This window comes from Vulpes vulpes, chromosome 16, assembly GCF_048418805.1.
Source record: "Vulpes vulpes isolate BD-2025 chromosome 16, VulVul3, whole genome shotgun sequence".
NCBI lineage: Eukaryota > Metazoa > Chordata > Mammalia > Carnivora > Canidae > Vulpes > Vulpes vulpes.
Genome location: NC_132795.1, coordinates 38,154,107 through 38,166,206, shown reverse-complemented (window position 1 = coordinate 38,166,206; position 12,100 = coordinate 38,154,107). Strand labels below are relative to the sequence as shown.

Below are 12,100 nucleotides of genomic sequence, written 5' to 3'. Positions count from 1 at the left end.
CAGAACTAATCTAATAATGATCACTCTAACACTGGAGTAGCTGGGGAATAAGATGGGAAAATTGTCAGATTTACAAAATGTATCTACCCTCATTGTTCCTTGTAGATCTTATTAACTACTTTACGAAAAAGTCCTTTCACCATGTTTAGTCTCCAGTACAAATATCTCTAGTTCCTCTTCTATCAAGGTAAACAGATTCTCTTCATGATTTTTTTTCTTTTTACCATTTGAAGTCACTTTTACATCTCTTAATTAAATTAAATTTTATTTTTTAATTTATTTTTATTTTTTATTTTTTTATTTTTTTAATTAATTTTTATTGGTGTTCAATTTACCAACATACAGAAAAACACCCAGTGCTCATCCCGTCAAGTGTCCACCTCAGTGCCCGTCACCCATTCCCCTCCAACACCCGCCCTCCTCCCCTTCCACCACCCTTAGTTCGTTTCTCCGAGTTAGGAGTCTTTATGTTCTGTCTCCCTTCCTGATATTTCCCAACACTTCTTTTCCCTTCCTTTATATTCCCTTTCACTATTATTTATATTCCCCAAATGAATGAGAACATACACTGTTTGTCCTTCTCCGATTGACTTACTTCACTCAGCATAATACCCTCCAGTTCCATCCACGTAGAAGCAAATGGTGGGTATTCGTCGTTTCTAATTGCTGAGGAATATTCCATTGTATACATAAACCACATCTTCTTTATCCATCATCTTTCGATGAACACCGAGGCTCCTTCCACAGTTTGGCTATTGTGGCCATTGCTGATAGAAACATCGGGGTGCAGGTGTCCCGACATTTCATTGCATCTGAATCTTTGGGGTAAATCCCCAGCAGTGCAATTGCTGGGTCGTAGGGCAGGTCTATTTTTAACTCTTTGAGGAACCTCCACACAGTTTTCCAGAGTGGCTGCACCAGTTCACATTTAACCCAATGTCCTTTTTCCTTGCAGTAGGCACACTGGTCTCGTTCAACCCGTGGTTTTCTTTTGTCTCCCAGGTCCTTACTCTGTCCTGACTTACTCTGCCCTGAGCCCTGTACTACGGTGGCCAGTATCCCAGTCAGTTCTTTACTGCATTTCCTCTCTCTCTCTCTCTCTAAGTAGACATACGGTAGCCCTCCAGTAATCTTTCCAGAAAACCTGCCGGCGTCTCATCTTTTCCCTGCACTATAGCACGTACCTTTGCCAAATTGGTGGGGCGTCGCCCTGCCCCTCTGAGACCCGCTAGGAGTACCTGGCGATAGAGACGGAGCCGCTCCCTCCCAGCAGCAGTGTCGTAGTCCCAGGTCGGGCGAACCAAGGGGAAAACATCCTCGATTTCATTAGGCAGCTGGGGCGGCCTCCCATCTGCCCCAGGGACGTTTTTCTGTAGATGCGCGGTCTCTCCTCCGTGGTGAGGAGAGTCTGCAGGAGCTGATCAGGGTGCCCATGGGGTCCTGGCTGAGAGACCGGGGCCTTCACCTGCAAGATAATATCAATATTAAAAGTTCCATTCCTGGGCCACCCGACGTTGAGAGTCGGCCACTCTGAGGAGCAGAAGGTGACCCATCTTCGTCTTCTGACTTCGACCGAAAGGTTGTGTGCTCCGCCGGCGACTTCTTTCCAGTGATCTAGAGCGAGGCTTAAAGGGGTGGTTACAGTTTGCCCCGCGGGTGTAGAAAAGAGGTGAGCGGGGAGGAGGAGGACAGGAAGAAAGACACAGAACAGACAGATGCACACAGATGACAGGACCGGCTCGGCGGATTCAGATGGGAGCGGTCGCCAACAACGACCGTCCCCGAAGAGGAGGAAGTGCCGGGCTCCGTTCCTCTTCCAGACCACTCCGGAGTCCGACTCCGGAGGGGGACCAGGGGTCTCGGGCACGTCTGCCTCCCCCGCTGGTCCAAATACAGAGTACAGCGTCCTGCAGGCACAATACAGACCCGGCACAATACAGACCCGGCCAGTCAGACAAACAGACGAGACAGATATGACATTTAGCGAGCTTGGTCTTACCTCCTACCGGTCTTAGGATTGAGCCTGGGGCGTCTCGGATCCCGGACGAGCCCTCAAATGTTGGACCCTGGCTCACGGGTGCCAACGTGTCCTGGTGGACGCCCCAGAGACTCAGACCCCAGACAGGCAGATGCAATTAGCAAGAGGGTTTATTGAACGTTTGCGCAAACGGGCTCTCCGCCTCCGAGGAGGAAGAGAGCCTACATCTCTTAATTTTAGTTCACCTTTGTCCAAGTTCTATGAGATACTGTCATTTCCTTTATATTATAAATATGGAAACTGAGACTCCCAAAATTTGAGTGACTTATAAAGTATACACAGCCAGTGAGTGGTGGGGCTGAGACCCCCACTCTGAGATGAAACCCACTGTGAGTCCAACTAACGTGTAGTTTTATTTGTGTTATCTATAGGCAAACTTATGATTGTAAATGAAAGATGTCATTTAATTGGTGGGAAAATTGGAAACTTTCTCATATGGAGATGATGGCTTCTATCCCAACAGTGATCCAGAAAAGGTTCCTTGGAACACTAGTGACTATCTTAGACGGGATTTTTTTCAACTGTTTACAGAATGATGCAAACTGTATTCCTATTCTGAAGAGTCACGGTTCACATTGTACATTAAAGGCCCTGAGAAATTCCATTGTAAGGAGGCTTTTAAATTTTATTTATAATTTTTAAAGACTTTTGTTTATTTATTTATTTCAGAGAGAGAGAGAGCGCGCGGAAGTGAGTTCGGGAAGGGGCAGAGCAAAAGAAATCCTCAAGTAGACTCAATATTGAGTGTGTGGCCCAACACAGGGCTTGATCTCAAGACCCTATGATCATGACCCAAGCTGAAATCAAGAGTTGGCCTCTTAACTGGACTCAGTTACCCAGGTGCCCCATAAGAAGGCCTTTTAAGTTTCAATTCTGATCTGCTCAAACTTATTCACTTCAGAACTCCCTTTATATATATATATATACTTTATATATTATATATAATAAATATATATAATATATATAACTCCCTTTATATATATATTATATATATATATAATATATACAGGCAGCATACTCTTTGGAAGTCCTGCCTTACAGCTGGACAGTTCAGTTTCTGCTAGAGATATATAATGGTGGTCTATAACTTGAAGGCATTTTAGAAACTGTAGCTTAACGAGTTTCTTTGACCATAAAATCATATACCCGCAAAGATGCTTGGGGACTTGAGGTATGTGGGAAGTAGACAACTCATTCATTCTTGGACTTATATGGACCCCAATTCTTGGGAAGTTCTTTTTATGGATTTGGCAATAGTAGCTGCTCCTCAGGGAGGTTGTCTGCTATACATCCCATTCTGGATTAGTAATCTTTTCAGACTTCTCAGACTCAGGACAAGGCAAATATGTTTAAGGTTACTTGTTGGGAAAGTCTTATAATTATATGTATGTTTGTAAGACTATGAGATAGGACATTATAATAATTAGAAGATATTTTAAGTATTGTAAAGAAAAAAATACCAGTTTCATATGTAGAAAAAAAAATAAAAGACCACAAGTTGGGATCCCTGGGTGGCACAGCGGTTTAGCGCCGGCCTTTGGCCCAGGGCGCGATCCTGGAGACCCGGGATCGAGTCCCACTTCGGGCTCCCCGGTGCATGGAGCCTGCTTCTCCCTCTACCTGTGTCTCTGCCTCTCTCACTCTCTCTGTGTGACTATCATTAAAAAAAAAAAAAAAAAAGGCCACAAGTTCCTTCCAAAGTTTCCCCAAATGAGAAATGCTTATTGACTTGAAGTTTTATAGGTACTTGATATATATCATTTACATATTAGATCCTGTGTCACCAAAGAAGCATAAAGTTTCTTCATGTTAATGTTAGATACAGGATATGGAAGCCAACCTGGATATTAAATGAAAATAAAGACAACCAAATTATCATCATTATTTATTATTTTCACAGCTGTAATGGAAAGTACTTTGCAGTAACCATGTTTATTATGGCAGGAGACAAAAGTATGAAGTAGTCCCTGAAAAGTTTCAAATTAGGCTTAAAAAGACTTTAATAAAAAAATCAATGTAAATTAAAAAACAAATAGTCCTGAATCTGAGTAAGATGACTTAGGATTTGATACTGGCAAGGAAGCTCAAAATAGCAATTTTAAAAATGTAATTCTATGCAAAATAATTTGTATATTTTCAAATAATTCTAATACAAATCTCAATAGACTTTTCTTTTGAGGTTGGAAAATCACTTCTAAAATCATCTGGAAGGGGCAGGCAGCCTGGGTGGCTCAGTGGTTTAGCGCCACCTTCAGCCCAGGGTGTGATCCTGGAGTCCCAGGATTGAGTCCCACTTTGGGCTCCTTGCATGGAGCCTGCTTCTGTCTCTGCCTATCTCTGCCTCTCATGAATAAATAAATAAAGTCTTTTAAAAAAATCATCTGGAAGAATAAATGGATGAAAATGCCCAAGAACATTTGAGAGAGAAAATTTTTGTGTGGAAATTTTCACTACTAAATGTTAAAACAGATTATAAAACTTCAGCAATTAATGTGTTACTAGTGACAAAAAAATAAGTCATAGAATGGAGAGGCAAGGAATTGACTCTAATATATTAGAGGGACTTGATACTGTGATGAAGATGGCATTTCAAGGTGGTGTGAAAGGTGAGATCACTTAATGAACAGAACAGTGGAGACAGTATCATGACTTGGAAAATGTAATGTAGTAAGTTTAAGAAGTAAATGGAGTAAAATTAAGAAGCTATAAGTATGAAAGTATATTTTTCCAAGCCTAAAAACGAAAAGAATAAAACTAAAGTAAAATATTGTTAGATTTTCACTACATAATGAAATTTCAAAATTAAAAAGCAAACAAACTGTATTTAATAAACATGTGACTGACAACATTTACTATCCTTAATATAACAAAAATTCTTACAAATTATTGGGAGATTCATTCATTAATAGAAAAATAGGCAAAGAAGTGAAGAGCACATTTAAAAAAAGAGGAGATACAGATAGCCAAAGTTCATGTGAGTATATGTTTAAATCAGTAGTCATCAAATAAATAAAAACAAGACAATCTTAAGGCACAGCAGATAAATATTAAAGATTGTTTAAAAGGCTATTCTTGGTGAAGGTGAAATAAAATGGGAAATTCCTTTCATTGCTGATGGCAGAGTAAATTGATACAGTCTTTCTGAACGTCAGTTTGGTAATATATATCAAGAATCAAACACACATTCAAATCTCCTGATTTGTTAGTTTTACTTCAAAACAATCTATCCTATAGGATATATTTAAAAATACACATAAAGTTTATGTACATGGTTTTTTATTGTTAAAATCTGAATACTCCCTAAAAGATCAATTATTATCTCAGAGATAGTGTGCTTAAAACCACCAGCCTTGGCGGACACAAACCTGGTTTGAATTTCAGTTCTTAAAAGTTCTGTGTCCTTGAGCAAGTTACTTCAGTTTTCTGAGGCTATTACTGATCTGAAAGAGGGATGCAAAAATTTGCCATTTGCAATGACATGGATGGAAATAGAGGGTATTAGGCTAAGCAAAATAAGTCAGAGAAAGACAAATATCAGATGATTTCACTCATATGTGGTATTTAAGAAACAAAACAGATGAACATGAGAGAAGGGAAAGAAAATAAAAGAAGATGAAATCAGAGAGGGATACAAACCATAAGAGACTCTTCAATGTAAGAAACAAACTGAGGGTTGCTGGAGGGGAGGAGGTGAGGGGGATGGGGTAACTGGGTGATGGGCATTAAGGAGGACACATGGTGGAATGAGCACTGGGTGTTGCATGCAGCTGATGAATCAAGAAGTTCTACCCCGGAAACTAACAATACACTATAAGTTATCTAAATTGAATTTAAATAAAAAAATTAAAAAAACCAACAATGTCCACACTTCTTCACATGTGTGTCAAGATGGGCACTTCCTTTTATCACAGTATACTTATCATCTTTGAGATTGTCTGATATCAACACATAAGAAACAAAGGAAAAAATAGATACTCTTCATCCTCAGATTCTTTAAATTGGCTATTATGCAAAACATAAACATCTAAATAAAGTACTCTCTCACATATCTACATCATTTAGGATAAATCATGTTCTGTAGTGCTAACAAACATCCTCCAATAGCCCAATGACTTACGATTATAGAAGTTCATTTGTTTTGCCCCTGCAACATGTCTGATGAGGATCAGCAGAAGTGACCTCCTCAGTAGTCATTCAGACCCCAGGGTCTCTGGGGGCTTCTACTCCACCAGGGCAAGGGAAGGAATAAAGCCCCGAACACCAGCGATGACCTACTTCCACCCATAAAGATGTATACTACTTTGTTCAAATTCATGGCCAAAGTAAGTCCTATAGTCATGGTGGCAGGGAAGTCTCTCTTGTGAGACCAAAGGAGAGAGGAATGCCACGTTGTTAAAAAGTTAGTAATGTCCAAACATGTGCCCAATAATTTTACAACATCCATTCTAAAGTGAATTCTGATCCCCAGATTCACACTGGGAGAAGAGGTTATTGGAAGGAAGCAATAGATTGCTTTTGGCGGAAGTGTTACTAACTATACTGTGGCCATCATGTCACAATAAGTGTGCATCAGATCCTTCCATTGCATGCCTCAAACTTCCACAGTGCAACATGTTAATCGTAGCTTAATAAAACTAGGGGAGAAAATTCTTCAGACTTTAAAGTGATTTATTCTGTGATGTGGCAAATCAAATGTGACTATCATGCATCCCAATGGCAAAAAAAAAAACAAAACAAAACAAAACACACACCACATTATTTGAACTGTAAATTTTTTTTAATTGTAAAAATTCATGTTATTTATTCTTCAAGAAAAGATTTCTCAAATACTAAGCTTAAGCAGCGAGAGAAAAAGGAATAAATTTGCAGGACAGAGAAGAAGACAGCAATTTTTCTTTCCGCTCTTTTGGTTTCCTTTTGGTGAGTGTCATGTTTGTCTTCTAGCTGTTTGAAGCCAGGAGATGGAGCCAAGTAGCTGAAGACATTCTAGCACCCAGTTTCTCGGGGTGTTTCTGAGCCAACTCTTTCCATTACTCAAGAAGTAGCATTTAATTTGCAAACTTGCAAGGAAAAAATAAGTTTTATTGCAATGTCTCATTCTCTCTACAAATAGTTTATAATAGATCTAAAAGAAATATAGCTGGGCCACTATGTTCAGGAATTAAGGCTCAAGAATAGTTTATCTTTTTCACAAATACCCCTAGCCATGTGATTTTTATATCTATTTCATGCTCATTTTATTCTGCTTGGCTCCATACAGAGTGTGTATCTGTCTATGTTAAGCAGAAAGATCCTTCTGTCTAAATCGTGACAAAATCTGATATTTGAATCAAGCCTTAAATGAAGGATGGGTATCTTAGGTGCCAACAAGGGCCAGGCACGCAGAGTGATGCCTGACAGGGGCTGCGTGGGAACTGTGGCCAACAGCATATACGACTATGTGGGGGCAGCTGTTTCTCGTGTCTCAGCGGTCTAGCTACCAGGAAATGTAAAGCCCCTACTGTCAGACTTTCTCATTGTTAAAGACAAATGCTCCCCATCACTGGCCATCAGGGAAATACAAATCAAAACCACAGTGAGATCCCACCTCACACCAGTGAGAATGAGGAAAATTAACAAGACAGGAAACAACCAATGTTGGAGAGGATGTGGAGAAGGGGGAACCCTCTTGCACTGTTGGGGGGAATGTGAACTGGTGCAGCCACTCTGGAAAACTGTGTGGAGGTTCCTCAAAGAGTTAAAAATAGATCTGCCCTATGACCCAGCAGTTGCACTGCTGGGGATTTACCCCGAAGGTACAGATGCAGTGAAACGCCGGGACACCTGCACCCCGATGTTTCTAGCAGCAATGTCCACAATAGCCAAACTGTGGAAGGAGCCTCAGTGTCCATCGAAAGATGATGGATAAAGAAGATGTGGTCTATGTATACAATGGAATATTCCTCAGCCATTAGAAATGACAAATACCCACCATTTGCTTCGATGTGGATGGAACTGGAGGGGATTATGCTGAGTGAAGTAAGTCAATCAGAGAAAGACAAACATTATATGGTCTCATTCATTTGGGGAATATAAAGGAGAGTGAAAGGGAATAAAGGGGAAAGGAGAAAAGATGAGTGGGAAATATCAGAAAGGGAGACAGACCATGAGAGACTTCTAACTCTGGGAAACGCACAAGGGGTAGTGGAAGGGGAGGAGGGCGGGGGGGGGGGGGGTGACGGGCACTGAGGGGGGCACTTGGTGGGATGGGCACTGGGTGTTATGCTATATGTTGGCAAATTGAACTCCAATAAAAATTTTTTTAAAAAATAAATTACTAAATTAGAAAAAAAAGACAAACCAAATCCTACATTATAATGTAAAATCTTCAGATATTTATGATTTTAAGCTGTTTTTAAACTGTTACAAAAGCTCTCCAGGCTAAACAAACACCTCGAGGTTGCCAGTATATGACTTAAATAATTTAGAGACAATTTTACATTTTTTTATCTCTTTGAATCCTAATAAGAATGCTATGAAGTATTTTTAATTGCTTTTTCATCATCATGGGTATGAGATTATCTTAATTATGAGACTGAGCACAATCAAGTTAATTTGCCCAAAGTCACAGAATTACTATGCATACTTTCTGATTCCAATTCTATGTAGTGTTCTTTCACTTTTTAAGCTTTTCTAGAAGATGTTTTCTGAATATTGAAATGAACATGGGATCAGACTTCTGGCTATTTCTGTCCTGGTCATGGTTTCTGTGATTCCATGTGACTCTGAATTTGACCTGTCAGATGAAGGGCACTGCTAGACCTCTTGGCTTCTATGGCCACTTCTAATTCTGAAACCCCATTGTTCCCAGTGTGTGTGTGTGTGTGTGTGTGTGTGTGTGTGTGTGTGTGTGTAAAATCCCATGAGTCAATACAGTCCTCTAACCCCACAAGAGGTTCAGGTCACCAGATTACATTATGGCCATGATAATCTGGGCTATAATGATTAGTTAGCATCATTCTTGCCCATGCTATTTGCATTTTTGGCATTCTCTTTCTTGTCTCCACACAATTTTAAAAGCTATGAGATCTGAGACCCTGAAGAAATTAATATGGTCCCTACTTTTAAACTGAGAGTTACGAAATTGATCTTTTACTTCTTTCTGGATATATACATTTTTATGTTTAGCTATAAAATTCAATGGTTAGAGTGATAAAAGCAATTCAATGGTTAGAGATAAAAGCAATTCTTGCCTGGGGTTCTTTTATAATTATAAGCTCTAATTTATGACTCATATCCTTTCAATGAGTTTCTCTACTCTAATGGGATGCCATTAAATCAGTCTAAGTACTATTAGCTCTTTAGGATGATTTCAAATATAAATGCCTACTTTTACTACCTTTTGGGAAAATCTGTTGCACACTTAGTTTTCAAATAGGTCAGAAGACTTAGGAGACACAGTTTTCTTGAACTCTTGACTTAGGATTTTCTCCACTACAGGAGAAAATAGGAGGAGTTGCCACATTTTTTCTCTAATGCTACCTTTTTGGTTACCTTCATACCTTAAGAACTCAAGAAAGGTCCATGCCATACAGAATTAAGCTTTGGAGTAACCAGAGAAGGCACATTTCATTAGGAGCCGGGGTGTCACATTTGTCCGGTATACGTCCTGAACTTTGTGTGTATTGTCCTATCAACTCTCTCAACAACCAAGTGACATAGATATCAGTATTCCAGATTCAGAAGGGTTACCTAACTTTCCCAAGATTACATGGTTAATTAGTGGTGAAACTTGAGCCAGAACTGAAGACAGGTCCAAAGCTCTTAGAGGTCTATGCTGCTGTATCATTGTCCTCATTCTACAGGTGGCTGTATGCAACTAGTTTCACTTCCTGTCCATCTTTTTCTCTCAATTTTTGAAGAGTCACTTGGGTGCCATCATGAATGGAAATTAATTGTAATGAAAATGGAAAGATCTAAAATCCTTATAACTAGTTAGAGGTCTTTTTTAATGTACTCTGGGTAGATATTTAGAACACAATGCTATTAATTTATTGAAGCTAATTATTTAAGTTGGATACATTATTGATACCTACATCCACCAGGGATATATCAATTAGTAAATCCATAGCAGTTGTGATAGATGAAATTACTGGCTCCAATAATTTCACCTGTCTCTGTATCCACATCCTTGTCATTGGCCTCCTAATGGGTGAGATATACATGCCTGTCCCTTGGCTTTGAGTTTGGCCAAGGGAACAGGGAAGAAATTACAGTGTGCCAATTCTACTAGGATTTAAGAGATTTCCCATGTTTCTGATTATCCTCTTATACTTTTGCCATTGTCATGAGAAAAAAAGGCACAACTGACCACTGGTCCAAGAAGGATGGGAAACATGTGCAGCATAGCTACCTCTGTGGCTTCATAGACCAGCAGTGAGAAATATAGCCTCTGTAGACATTGCAGTTTGAAGCAGGGCCTCCTAAGCATGCCCAATCTGAATTAATTGAACCCCACCAACCCTCAGATCTGTGAAAATAAATACTAGCTGTTATATGCCACTGAGAATTTGAGATTGTTTTATGCCATATCATTTTATTTGTATTTTTTATGCCATATGATTTTAGCAACAGTAGACTGATAAAGCAGTCAAGGGTCATCTACCTTCCAATTCTATTATACCATTAATCATATATATAACCTGTTCTTAACACCTAGTGGGTTCTTTTCAATATTTTAAAATCCATTCCAACTTATCCTTAATATTGAATAAGAATTAACAAAATAAAAGATAATAGAGGAGAAAAGCAATTGATAACTCATTCCTTAAATTTCTACTTAAATATCAGTTCTTCAAAGGGACCCTCCCCAACCCTCCAAATTATATTAGGTACGTCTTGTTAGATACCCTCACATAGAAATCAGCCCCTTTCCTTTATACCTTGTCCCTATTAGTAATTATGTAATTGATTTTTATTTCTAAAATAATATTCATCACCCTCACTGGACTGTAGTTCATGAAGGTTAGACCATATCCTTCTTATTCATCACTCTACCTTAGCATCAAGCACAGTATTTGGCCAAAAGTAGGCACCCAATATATACTTGTTAGATAAATAAAAAGAAACAATTTGAGGATCTGATTATTATTGCAGCATGCTTCAAGTTGTTTTTCTGGTTAAAATCTGTTATAATAGCAGTTTTCTGGTGGATTATTCTCTGTCAACATCTCTGTAAGGGTAGAAATAAAAAAAGGCTTTATATGCTAGTTATAAAACTCATACTTTCACTCTTTATAAAGAATGCCTTCAACTGCAATTTGTCCCTTGCACATTATGGTGGGCTCTCCACATCACACAATGCGAGCACCTTTGAGGTTTCTTGTTCTCACTGTATAGGTTCCCCAGTGACGTTGGAATCCAGGTCACATGCAGATATGTTCATATATGAGTACAGAGAGAGCATATCATATCAGTAGGGATTCAAGATGGGTCAGTGGAGAAAAATTCATTTTGGAAGTAAAAAAATGGACGATATGCATTTGAATCTCAATTCTACAACTTTCTAATTATGTTGTTAACCTGAAAAACTGGGATGATAACATCTACTCTGTATAGTGGTTATGAGAGATGGATGAATTATGAAAAATTCTTTGAAAGCTCTAAAACATTACATGAATATTAATAATTCCAGTATCTATGTCTATTTTATAAAATACATGTAGACTATGTTCCACTGAACATTAAAGTTGCTCATAAGCACTGCTAGAAATGCCCATTGTCATGCATTCAGGCTCATCAGGATGTTTTAAAATTTAGCTCCTACAATGAATATTTGCAATGGGACATGTGATATTTTCCTTAACGGTTTCATAAATTGGGAGATTGTTAGCATCCACATCTATTGAAGGCATTCCCACAAGTTAGAGTGGGCATAATTTTTAGTTTAGAAAATATGATGGCCAAAGGTCACTGGTCACAACACAGCACCTGAAATATATTCTAAGCATTTCATCGTTAAACCATTTTACCTTGCTGAATCCATAAATCATGTTATCTCATCACTAATATCTTGTCAAATTG

At 38.9% G+C, this 12,100-nt stretch overlaps 1 long non-coding RNA gene across 1 annotated transcript in view; it reads right to left on the bottom strand.

Moving 5' to 3' along the window:
- Positions 1-937: 937 nt before the first annotated feature.
- Positions 938-12,100, bottom strand: part of LOC140595843 (uncharacterized) — a 295,277-nt gene continuing 284,114 nt past the window's right edge. The window contains exon 3 of the long non-coding RNA XR_011997746.1: positions 938-1,465. This is a non-coding gene — a long non-coding RNA (uncharacterized lncRNA). The remainder of the gene's footprint in view (positions 1,466-12,100) is intronic.